Below are 15,274 nucleotides of genomic sequence, written 5' to 3' on the forward strand. Positions count from 1 at the left end.
CAAATGTAGAGAACAATTCTAGGACACATTTGATGTTGTAAAATGAAAAAGTGTTACTGATGCTATGCTGGTCTAATTTCATTAATTACCATAACACCAAAAAGCTAGTCCGTGCCTAATTACAGTCAAAGGGAAATTATTAAGGTTACACAAAACCAAGTTCATTCATACTCAGGTTCGGCTCCAGAATTCGGCGTTAAAAGAGGAGGGTAGATAGATCCTTTTATTCCTCCAAAATAAGTGGGGATTCGTCATCTCTCAAAGAACCGGACATGAATTGTTTAAATGTGGGAAGAGGATTCGGGATCCTATGTTGCCTACTTCAAGTCTAAAATCGGTGCATTGTGTCATAGTTTATTTACTTACTTTTCGATAGATCAGTTGACAACAAAAACTTTATTTGGACTCCAACCCCTTAATCCGCTAACGGCGTCTTTTCTTCGATCCATCAATGCGTGTTACATTACCAATACATTATACAATAACGTTTATATATAAAACACCTAAAAGACCAACTTCGTTTTTTAAACACACACAACACGCCGGCAATTTTATCCAATAATTAAAACACGCATGCCGACACTGACTTATCACACGACGGAATTTAATCAGTGGTGGCTCTAGCGAGAAGCCGGCTTATGAGTCCTAAAATACCTAATTTTCACATCAATTTGATACCTTAACAATTAAATACGTTAACGTTGTTATAAATATAAATAGTTGTTATCTTCTTCACAATTAAGTATGTCTACTTTATAAGAAGATGTATTTATTTTTGAATGACGGTTTGAAATCGACGATTCAAAACGTGTTATTTCAATACCTGAGTGAAATTAAAGTTAAAGAGCTAAACGGCTGTGCCCCCCGTTATGAATTTCTTGTGCCGCCACTGTTAATACATATATTAAAAGATTCTTTGTGAACCATATGTGTTGCGGCATGCACGAATAACTAGCCTACTTTTTGCACGAAAACTTGATACGTACATATTATTTGGATAGTGATAAATGGTAAGTTCGGAGAAATCTTAATTCTTATCTATAGACGTTTTTTCTCAAGAATCTTAATATAACACGTTCCTTTCGAAACTTTAAAGATCATAAGAAGGGCACAGCGGCCAGACTCGGCATTGGTAAGCCGTATGCGTCATAAATGTCAGCTTCTGATAAAAAAGAGTTAAATATTTGTCTTTAAATGATGTCAATTTTCACAATAAGTATTTTTCGTCAAACGGTCCGGAAACCATGTGCATATGGACAATGCACGTATACAAACAGTAAATTACAATGCAGCCACATATGTATTAATCCCGTTAAAATAATTTTAAAATGCAATACAGCTGCCCTTTCTTTTTATGTCATAAAATGCAAAAAATGACCTCAGCGATTGAGCAATCAGGTGAAAACACTTTTGATATAATTGCCAATGACATGTCTAAATGTCTAACGGCAACTGAGGACAGTCGAGGTTTTACTATACCAACTTCCGGGTCAAGTTGATGGCCTCTCTTTTTGGTCAGTTAGGATACGCAGATCGAGGTAAATACTTTATATTTCTGATAATATGGTTATTTTTCACACTTTTAACTAGTAAACATAACCTAAAAATCATATAACAGAATTTGTATTAAATTAATTCTATAAAGAAGAGATTTGCTATTTATTGAATGCGGTTGTATGCTTTTTGACATTAGTTTGATGAGTTTCATTAACATGCATACAGTATGTGTGTATTTAAAGGTGATTTGGTCTGTAATTATCGTTTGAATAATCCCTACCTATAACAAGCACTTCAAAAATATTAGAAATAATTACAACTATAACATCTAAAAATCAGGAAAAAAAATATAGTGCGAAGTTCTTGAACGTGATTTGAATTGATTTTTTAATCATATTGTCCACCGCCTGATCTTAAAATGCCAAATAAATGAAAACACTTGATTTGACTTTTATACTAAAACCATTTACTACGTGAAAATATCGTCTTTGTACAAAATTTTGCGAAAATATGATGACATTTGGGGAAATTTGACACTTTTTTTAGAAAGGGGTCTATCCTAATTCATATCAAAGCACCGAAAGTGCTGACAGAACCGAGCACATAATACCCACATACATAAACGTAACGGTATTCAGTGCTTTAGGACAATTTCAAATTCATTCAAATATAACAAGACGATGTCAGATGTTAGAACAAAAATAATCTAAAATCGTATTCACTTTGCGACGAGTATAAATCCATAGAGCATATTGAATACACATTTCTATTAACATATATGTCATATTAAACATTATTTCAAATGCTACATGTTGTGGTGATGCAAAATAAATTTGACTTACAGGAAGATGCGGGTGTACACAGGTCGTGTCTTGCTGGTTTTGCTCGCTCTCTCGATGGTTCCTGCTCCTCAGGCAGCCCCAGGTATGATGGAGCACATGATGCATTTCTTTGATCATTATGGATACATTTACAGGAAGTATCTTTACATGTATATGGCATCGCTGTATTTTTCATCTTGGTTTAAAAAAGTAAATAACAGGCCAATGTCAAGTACTGGTAGCTAGACTGTATGAAATATAAAGGATAATTTAAGTGAATGAAGATCACTAAGGCATACTTGTAATTTAAAAACGTTTCCTTTTTTTGCTGATAGATATATTCCTTGTCGGACGATATATCCATTATGATACGCTCCATCTATACACGAACCCAACCCCAAAGCAATGACACTGGCAATACATGTTTACAAACAGAAGTTAAATTTATTGTTATTTATCGCTCCGACTATCTAGCATTCTGTTTTTAAATTTTGTCACATTTGCTTCAGTGCTACCTTTCGGCAGCGGGTTTCTGTTAACCTTTGCCCTGAAACAACATCCCCGGTTCCACAAGGGAACGCCTGACGGAGATGCTCTGCGAGCATTCGGCATTGCCTGGTTGATGGCCAGAGGAGTCAGTTATTTCAAGGAGTGGAAGGGATGAACATTATAATAGTTAAACCAACATGGGATGGAAAAACACAAGTTGACCATCAGCTTATCTAGGTCTAGCTGCTTTAAACATCAGACACAAAGAGTCATCTTTGAATAGTTAAATGTTGAATATTTGTTACATGTTAATTTAAAGCAATAAATTATCAAAACAATTTTGTTGCAAATTCAGTCAAACTAAATTAGTTTGATAACTGCATTTATAATATTATTAACCCTTAGGACTAACATATGATAGTATATACGAGTATTTGTCAAAGATACAAGGTACCCGTTCACGTTTTATATGGTGGTACATCGACGTTTTATATTGTGTATAATGTGAATAAAATGAATGCAACAATGATATAAAATTGACAGTTGATATTCACTCTATTAATAATATCATTGAAAAATGTGACATATGATTCACTATTTAGCAAAAGTGCGTTAGTAACGCTATTAAAATGGAATCATTTTAGGCTTGGATTTACTTAATTCTTATCAAATGAGTAAAAAGTAAGTACAATAACTAAATTTCAACAACTTTAAAAATCCTTCAATCCTGCAACCGACTCAACAGCAGCAATAAATGATAAACAAAATACAATAATCATGAGCAGTAAAACAGAGCTACAGGGACAAACCCATCTTTCAAACTGAACATCACGTGAAAACAGACATATATTACATCACTATTGAAGTATGTTCAGTAGTTAGTTCCACCTAATCCTTAGAAGTATACACAAACTCGCTTACTTTGTCTTTGATGTGTGAAGTCGATCAACAGGCTTTATACGTTGCACTTGAAACGCTACATTTATTTCAAAAACAGTTGAACCATGTTCTCAATTGAACCTGGTGTTTCTAGATTTTAAGCATTGAATGATCGTGACTTTTACTACTCATAGAAGTAAGTGTAAATAGTAAATTTCAACTCAAATGCAATATCTATAGCATGTCGATCGACTTCACACATCAAAGAATCAGACTGACACCATCAGCGATTTGGCGTATACTTTTACGTATCACACTTTACTAATACTGAAGAGGCAGGCACAACACCGCAAAGCGTTCATGCATTTATATTTTGTACTGGTTTTTTCTTCAACTCCCAATTAAAGCGTAAGTTTATTTTATGATCGACAGTACAGCACGGAGACAAATGAAACTCTTTGAAGTGTTGAAATGGCGAACAGCCGCAGTTGGAGCGGTTAAAATCCATCTCTTCTTGCAAAATGGCGCTGAGATCGTTCTTTGTTTCATTGATAAACGAACAAGTTTTGGTAAGAAAACAGTCGTAACGTCATCAGTAAATATTGAAGCGGTCAATGGATGCAGGAGTTTACTGAGGGTTATATCAGTTTTGTTGGAAAATCTACAGACCTTATACTGGTTTCTTTAACAAATACGTGATGCTAGTCTTTTAGATCATTTTCTCGAACACCTCAACTCGGGGCTTTCCGCAAAATCTCATTCAAACGGGTTTCACAAGCCAATTCCTTAACGAATTTGTGATGCTAGTCTTTTCGATTATTTTCTTGAACACAGCATCGCGGGGCTTTGTCCATCAAAATATCATTCAAACGTATTTCACAAGTCAATATGTTAAAGTAGGATAATATACAGCTTAATGTCACGATAACACTTGGCAGCAATTCCAAAACAGAAGTTTTAGGATAAAAAAAACGATAAACAATTCACAACAACCACCAATTTAAAGGCCGATCTTGGGAGGTATCTTTTTGTGCTGTTGACGAGCATATGTTATCCAGAAACGATTTCAACATTAACTTTATTGTTGGGAATACGTTTCGCATAAAAGATAAAAAACAGACTCGAATTTCAATTATATTACGAAGTATATATCTTCTATTTAAGTGTTTTCATGAATGCTGTAAGTACCACGGGAAACACGAGCCTCTAATATAGAGGATATATAATGTGATATGGCTCGTTTCAAACGATACAAACAATTTGATAATTTAAGGTCATTGCTATTTCTATTTGCAGTGTGAACAAGGTGAATTTGATATGCGATATGCATATATAGTATTAACATTGCAATAGGGTGGCTTTTACCAAAAGGTGTGGGAGAGGGGGTAGGGGAGAGGCTTTTCAACTTGGGAGCTTTTTGATCAGGTACTTTTTCAACTATCGAATGGTCGCATTTATAGGCAAACACGCACTGTTGAGACCCAGGGTCACGTTACATTCTGGTATATATGGTTAAATACCTGTGTAAATTATTTGTGTTTAAATAGAAATGTGTATATGTCAGGATGAATGTCTTATTTTACGATGTAATTGAAATAAATCAATGTTAAATAGCGTAACAGTTTGATTAAAAAAACACAAAAAAATGAAATATCCGCAACAGAGGGAGGTACGTTACCTTTAACATTAATCTTTGGAAACGACCCCTAAGACTTATAAGACAAGCATAGATATTTATTTCGACAAGCAATACACATATTTCCTAATAGATATAAATTACAGACAACATGCTACAATAATATGTTTATTAAATTAAATAAAACACACAGGGGGACATACAAGCCGACTTTTTATTTTTTTGCCTTAAATTATTCCGGAAGTGGCGGGTTTAAAAAGAAAAAAAAAACAACAACAGATGTTGGTGGTATGTCTACGAAGAACGTCATAGAAATCGGAAGACATACCACAAACAAAGGAATACAGACATACCACAAACAAAGCAATACAGACATACTACAAACAGAATGATAGTGACATACCACAAACAAAGCAATGCAGACATACTACACACAGAATGATAGTGACATACCACAAACAAAGCAATGCAGACATACCACAAACAAAGCAATGCAGACATACCACAAACAAAGCAATGCAGACATACCACAAACAAAGCAATACAGACAAACCAAAAACAAAGCGATACAGACATACTACAGACAAAGCAATACAGCCATACCACAAACAAAGCAATGCAGACATACCACAAACAAAGCAATACAGACAAACCAAAAACAAAGCGATACAGACATACTACAAACAAAGCAATACAGCCATACCACAAACAAAGCAATGCAGACATACCACAAACAAAGCAATGCAGACATACCACAAACAAAGCAATACAGACATACCACAAACAAAGCAATACAGACATACTACAAACAAAGCAATACAGCCATACCACAAACAAAGCAATACAGACATACCACAAACAAAGCAATACAGACAAACCAAAAACAAAGCAATACAGACATACTACACACAGAATAATAGAGACATACCACAGACAAAGCAATAAAGACAAACCACAAACAAAGCAATACAGACAAACCAAAAACAAAGCGATACAGACATACTACAAACAAAGCAATACAGCCATACCACAAACAAAGCAATGCAGACAAACCAAAAACAAAGCGATACAGACATACTACAAACAAAGCAATACAGCCATACCACAAACAAAGCAATGCAGACATACCACAAACAAAGCAATGCAGACATACCACAAACAAAGCAATACAGACAAACCAAAAACAAAGCGATACAGACATACCACAAACAAAGCAATACAGACATACTACACACAGAATGATAGTGACATACCACAAACAAAGCAATGCAGACATACCACAAACAAAGCAATACAGACATACCACAAACAAAGCAATGCAGACATACCACAAACAAAGCAATACAGACAAACCAAAAACAAAGCGATACAGACATACTACAAACAAAGCAATACAGCCATACAACAAACAAAGCAATACAGACATACTACAAACAAAGCAATACAGACATACCACAAACAAAACAACACAGGCATAACAACAACAATGTAATACAGACATACCACAAACAAAGCAATACATACATACTACAAACAAGCAATACAGACAAACCAAAAAACAAAGCAATACAGACAAACCAAAAACAAAGCAATACAGACAAACCACAAACAAAGCAATACAGACAAACCACAAACAAAGCAATACAGACATACCACAAACAAAGCAATACAGACAAACCACAAACAAAGCAAAACAGACAAACAAAAAACAAAGCAATACAGACATACCACAAACAAAGCAATACAGACAAACCACAAACAAAGCAATACAGACATACCACAAACAAAGCAATATAGACATACCACAAATAAAGCAATATAGACATACCACAAACAAAGCAATATAGACATACCACAAACAAAGCAATACAGACATACCACAAACAAAGCAATATAGATATACCACAAACAAAGCAATACAGACATACTACAAACAAAGCAATACAGACATACCACAAATAAAGCAATATAGACATACCACAAACAAAGCAATACAGACATACCACAAACAAAGCAATACAGACATACCACAAACAAAGCAATATAGACATACCACAAATAAAGCAATATAGTCATACTACACACAGAATAATAGAGACATACCACAAACAAAGCAATACAGACATACCACAAACAAAGCAATACAGATATACCACAAACAAAGCAATACAGACATACCACAGACAAAGCAATAGAGACATACCACAAACAAAGCAATGCAGACATACCACAGACAAAGCAATAAAGACAAACCACAAACAAAGCAATACAGACATACCACAAACAAAGCAATACAGACATACCACAAACAAAGCAATATAGACATACCACAAACAAAGCAATACAGACATACCACAAATAAAGCAATACAGACAAACAAAAAACAAAGCAATACAGACAAACCAAAAACAAAGCAATACAGACAAACCACAAACAAAGCAATACAGACAAACCACAAACAAAGCAATACAGACATACCACAAACAAAGCAATACAGATATACCACAAACAAAGCAATATAGACATACCACAAATAAAGCAATACAGACAAACCAAAAACAAAGCAATACAGACATACCACAAACAAAGCAATACAAACATACTACAAACAAAGCAATACAGACATACTACAAACAAAGCAATACAAACATACCACAAACAAAGCAATACAGACATACTACAAACAAAGCAATACAAACATACCACAAACAAAGCAATACAGACATACCACAAACAAAGCAATACAGACATACTACAAACAAAGCAATACAGACATACCACAGACAAAGCAATAAAGACAAACCACAAACAAAGCAATACAGACATACCACAAACAAAGCAATACAGATATACCACAAACAAAGCAATACAGACAAACCAAAAACAAAGCAATACAGACATACCACAAACAAAGCAATATAGTCATACTACACACAGAATAATAGAGACATACCACAGACAAAGCAATAAAGACAAACCACAAACAAAGCAATACAGACATACCACAAACAAAGCAATACAGATATACCACAAACAAAGCAATACAGACAAACTACAAACAAAGCAATACAGACATACCACAGACAAAGCAATAAAGACAAACCACAAACAAAGCAATACAGACATACCACAAACAAAGCAATACAGATATACCACAAACAAAGCAATACAGACAAACCAAAAACAAAGCAATACAGACATACCACAAACAAAGCAATATATTCATACTACACACAGAATAATAGAGACATACCACAAACAAAGCAATACAGACATACCACAAACAAAGCAATACAGATATACCACAAACAAAGCAATACAGACAAACCACAAACAAAGCAATACAGACAAACCACAAACAAAGCAATACAGACATACCACAAACAAAGCAATACAGACATACTACAAACAAAGCAATACAGACATACCACAGACAAAGCAATAAAGACAAACCACAAACAAAGCAATACAGACATACCACAAACAAAGCAATACAGATATACCACAAACAAAGCAATACAGACATACCACAGACAAAGCAATAGAGACATACCACAAACAAAGCAATACAGACATACCACAAACAAAGCAATACAAACATACCACAAACAAAGCAATACAGACATACTACAAACAAAGCAATACAGACATACCACAGACAAAGCAATAAAGACAAACCACAAACAAAGCAATACAGACATACCACAAACAAAGCAATACAAACATACCACAAACAAAGCAATACAGACATACTACAAACAAAGCAATACAGACATACCACAGACAAAGCAATAAAGACAAACCACAAACAAAGCAATACAGACATACCACAAACAAAGCAATACAGACATACTACAAACAAAGCAATACAGACATACCACAGACAAAGCAATAGAGACATACCACAAACAAAGCAATACAGACATACCACAAACAAAGCAATACAGATATACCACAAACAAAGCAATACAGACAAACCAAAAACAAAGCAATAGAGACATACCACAAACAAAGCAATACAGACATACCACAAACAAAGCAATATAGTCATACTACACACAGAATAATAGAGACATACCACAGACAAAGCAATAAAGACAAACCACAAACAAAGCAATACAGACATACCACAAACAAAGCAATACAAACATACCACAAACAAAGCAATACAGACATACTACAAACAAAGCAATACAGACATACCACAGACAAAGCAATAAAGACAAACCACAAACAAAGCAATACAGACATACCACAAACAAAGCAATACAGACATACTACAAACAAAGCAATACAGACATACCACAGACAAAGCAATAGAGACATACCACAAACAAAGCAATACAGACATACCACAAACAAAGCAATACAGATATACCACAAACAAAGCAATACAGACAAACCAAAAACAAAGCAATAGAGACATACCACAAACAAAGCAATACAGACATACCACAAACAAAGCAATATAGTCATACTACACACAGAATAATAGAGACATACCACAAACAAAGCAATACAGACATACCACAAACAAAGCAATACAGACATACCACAAACAAAGCAATACAGACAAACCACAAACAAAGCAATACAGACATACCACAAACAAAGCAATACAGACATACCACAAACAAAGCAATACAGACATACCACAAACAAAACAACACAGGCATACCAACAACAAAGCAATACAGACATACCACAAACAAAGCAATGCAGACATACCACAAACAAAGCAATGCAGACATACCACAAACAAAGCAATACAGACATACCACAAACAAAGCAATGCAGACATACCACAAACAAAGCAATACAGACATACCACAAACAAAGCAATACAGACATACCACAGACAAAGCAATAAAGACAAACCACAAACAAAGCAATACAGACATACCACAGACAAAGCAATAAAGACAAACCACAAACAAAGCAATACAGACATACCACAAACAAAGCAATACAGATATACCACAAACAAAGCAATACAGACAAACCAAAAACAAAGCAATACAGACATACCACAAACAAAGCAATACAGACATACCACAGACAAAGCAATACAGACATACCACAAACAAAGCAATACAGACATACCACAGACAAAGCAATAAAGACAAACCACAAACAAAGCAATACAGACATACCACAAACAAAGCAATACAGATATACCACAAACAAAGCAATACAGACAAACCAAAAACAAAGCAATACAGACAAACCAAAAACAAAGCAATACAGACATACCACAAACAAAGCAATACAGACATACCACAAACAAAGCAATATAGTCATACTACACACAGAATAATAGAGACATACCACAAACAAAGCAATACAGACATACCACAAACAAAGCAATACAGATATACCACAAACAAAGCAATACAGACAAACCACAAACAAAGCAATACAGACAAACCACAAACAAAGCAATACAGACATACCACAAACAAAGCAATACAGACATACCACAAACAAAACAACACAGGCATACCAACAACAAAGCAATACAAACACACCACAAACAAAGCTATACAGACATACCACAAACAAAGCAATACAGACATACCACAAACAAAGCAGTACAAACATACCACAATCAAGGCCATACAGACATGCCCTATACAAACTTACACCGACATACCACAAACAAAGCAACACAGAAATACCACATACAAAAAACACAGGCGTACTACACACAGAATAACAGAGACATTCCACAAACAAAGCAATACAGACATACCACAAACAAAGCAATACAGACATACCACAAATAAAGCAATACAGACATACCACAAACAAAGCAATACAGACATACAAAAACAAAACAACACAGAGATACCATACATACTACAACCCAGACAAATATTATATAAAACAACACAGACATAGCATAAACAAAAATACAGGCATACAACACAATACAGACAAATCGCATACAAAACAACACATACATTCCACAAACAAAATAATACAGACATACTACATGCACATCAACACAGAAATATCACCCACAACGCAACACAGACATATTGTATACAGAGCAATACAGAAATACCACACACACACACACACACACACACACACACACCACTACAGACATACCACACATACAACAACACAGACATACCACACGCAAAACAATACAGATATACCACACATCTAACAACACAGACATACACACACAAAATAATACACACACACACCACATACAAAACAACACAGAGAATAAACAAACAATGCGACACCGACATACCACACACATAACAACACCGACATTCATCGAAATATAGTCTTTATGAAATGTTAGGGTTACCGACCATTCGGAGCTCCTCGGCCATTATTTTCAAAAACAACCTCGGATGTATTTGGACGGTTTACATACTCAAAAAGTGGTACGTTTAAGTCCGCTGCAAATAGATCGCGTAGTAATCTTATTTAGTAGTTAAAGTTTATGACTTAACTCTTAGGAATCCTAATCATGTTTGCAATAATACACTTCACTGGCAATCAATTTAAACTGAGAGCAATGAATACAACTCTTAAACACTACATTTAATTAATGATATTATTTAAAAAAATACGGACTACTTCAACTGATGTACCGGCATACATCCGAGGTTGTTTTTGAAAATAATGGCCGAGGAGTTCCGAATGGGTTACCGACTAGCAACGGTCAGAGAAAGGTCACTAAATGCAACGGAATGGAGACATTTTCCAATTGTAAGTTGGCAACGAAACTGTTTTCAAGGAAAAGAGTTGAACGTAGAAAAAGTGTTTCATTTTTATCGCAAATATTAAGAGTTTGAAATAGGACTTGAAATGAAACAAAACCCTAATTTTAATGATTTATTAGTGTCTGAAATCGAGATCTGTCTGCCAGATTTTACACCTATTAATTGCGAAATGTTTCTATTAATCAATGTTTGTTTCTAATTTACCAAAAGGTTGAACGGCGTTTAAATCAATAAAATAACACTTGTAGTAAGCGAATGAATCATTTTATCAGCTGATTCCACTTGTTTTATCTCCGACGAAATGGATCCCACCGCATTAAAAAGAACGAAACTCAAAGACTGGGTTTGTTTCCATGGGCGTTTGCGACCCAAATTTGTTGACAGGTTTTATTACTCGGAAGTAATTAGTGTCAGGGTGAACACTTGTAAACTGGTATATTATTTTAAAAAATCGGCAAACCAAAGAAACTCAATTGGCTCGCACAGTATATGATATTATATCAGTTGTTTGACTGTTTGTGTGGGCTTAATTGGGTCACACGTATTGCGTATCAGGTGGCTGAAAAAAGGTCTTACTTTATAGATGTACCTCCAAATTTTTAGAGGTGCAGTTCTTTTTTGCCACCAAAAGTAGCGGTGCACCTCTATATTTTTAAATATTCATAAATTTAATGGTTAAACTCTCGATTTTGAGGTGCAGATCTTATTCTTTGTGAACTACAAGTACAGTTGGCTCTTAAGTTTAAATGCTAGAACACATCATTCTCATTCCGGTGCATGTGTTCAGATGAAATTTTTTTTTTCCATAGCTTATGTGACAGCGTAACCGCTTTGCTTTTCATGTGACGTTTTAGGAAAGGACCGAAACTACTAGTGTTGGAAAAAAACTCTGCCCAATACCTCTGCATGTGTTTTTCTATGAACGTAACCAATGTCACATTGCACTGTTTTTGTTTCTCTGTTGTTATTCAATAATATATTATAAATCAGACTTTTGGACCACTCTGTACGCCATAGATTATTATGCGTCCTTTGCATATGAGCCACATTGCGCGATTTTGGACCTTCGGACATAATTGTTACAAATGAAATAAACTTAAATAAAATTGCACAAAATAATATTATTTTTTTTGTTTATTAATTTCTTCCAAACCTTTTTCTTTTAACGGATTGTCATTGGTGCATCATTTTCTCGACGTTTTATGACCATTAGTTTACTCATGTTATCATAGCAACCACGGATTTCGTCTAGACTTATTTTGATTGGATTCATGTTCGATGTTTAAATCGGCCCAATAGATTAAAACAAAACAAAATAATAATCTTTTTTTTTCTATTAATGCTCTATAAACATTCCATGTTAGAAAAATAATGTATGTCCGAAGGCCAAAAACCGCGCGATGTGGCTCATTTCATGGCCTCGATTGCTCAGCTGTGGGTCTACTGGCTATATCCCTGGTTCATGTAGTGTGATTTTGTATAAATAAATATATAAACTTAGTAATTTGCTCTAGCGGAAACAATGTCCGATGGCCCAAAATCGCGCGATGTGACACATAACTATAATGGTGTCGGTTGCTCAGTTGTGGTCCTATTTGCCATACCCCTTGTTCATGTACATTTTGTATAGATAAATAATTAAATATTTAATCTTAGTAATTTGCACTAGCGGGCAAAATGTCCGAAGGCCAAAAATCGCGCGATGTGGCTCATTTTATGGTGTCGATTGTTCAGCTGTAGTCCTACTGGTCATACCCCTTGTTCATGTAGTAGCATTTTGTATAAATAAATACATGCAAATAAACTTAGTAATCGGTAGTAGCGGGCAAAATGTCCGAAGGCCAAAAATCGCGCGATGTGGCTCATATTATGGTTGCTCAGCTGTTGGTCTACTGGTCATACCCAATTGCCCATGAAGTGGCATTTCGTATAAATATATACATGTAAATAAGCTAAGTAATCGGCAGTAGCGGGCAAAATGTATGAAGGTCAAAAATCGTGCGATGTGGCTCATTAAAATATATTATGGTCTCGGTTGCCCAGCTGTGGTCTACTGGTCATACTCATTGTTCATGTAGTGGCATTTTGTATAAATGAATATATTGACTTAGTAATTGGCTCTAGCGGGAACAACGTCCAAATCAAAAATCGCGCGATGTGGCTCATATTATGGTCTCGGTTGCTCAGCTGTGGTCCTACTGGTCATACCCAATTGCTTATGTCGTGGCATTCTGTATAAATGTAAATACATTTAGTAATCGGAACTAACGGGCAAAATGTCCGAAGGCCAAAAATCGTGGGATGTTGCTCATTATGGTCGCGGGTGCTCAGCTGTGGTCCCTTGTCCCTGAAGTGGTACGTCCTATAGCTAAATATTTATACTTAGTAGGTGGCACAAGCGAGCGCAATCTCCTTTCAACTGTAAAATAACAGTTCCTAAATCTGTGGTGAAGGTTAACACGGTGAAGGTCTGAACCGGAAATTAAAAAAATGCCCTGTAAACAAAATGTCGCATTGACTTTACAACATTCACTGTTTTGCACAACAAAATTAGCATCAACATTTTAAGGGCAGATGATAATAAAACAGATCTATTTCAAAATGTCTAAATATTTATCGCGTCTCTTAAAAATGATAAATATGTTATTGGCACGACAGCAGTACATTTAAAGCATTTTAGTTCAGATACACCCTTATAGCATTATATAAAGTACATACTTCTGCCAGAGGGACTTATTTCTTTCAAGTTGTAAATTAACCCCCACATTGTTGCGACCTAGCCCTAATAATGCGCGTAAACGTATCTTTCTTAACATTTGGAATTCGAGTCTCCAAAACAAAAATCGTAAAAGACTCTGAAGCGGCTGTTTATATGGACTAGTTACTGCCATGTCCACTGTATGACAAATATGCAACTGCTTTAACATCTTTGGACGTATAGGAACATTTGGTGAAAATAGTACTTAAAGCTGCACTATCACAAATTGAACGTTTTGACAACTTTTTAATTTTTTTGTCTTGGAACGAGCCAATTTTTGCGAAAATCCATGGAAACCAGTTAAAGAACACAGCTGACAAAACTTAGATCGCAGATTTTTATATTTAAGTTCAAAAATTGATGTTTTATGCATTTTTCTTAAACCGTTAGTTTTAGGCCATAAAACATTTATGTTCGAACGGAAATATGAAAATCTACGATCTGATTT

Source organism: Mya arenaria, chromosome 13 (assembly GCF_026914265.1).
Source record: "Mya arenaria isolate MELC-2E11 chromosome 13, ASM2691426v1".
Taxonomy (NCBI): Eukaryota; Metazoa; Mollusca; class Bivalvia; order Myida; family Myidae; genus Mya; species Mya arenaria.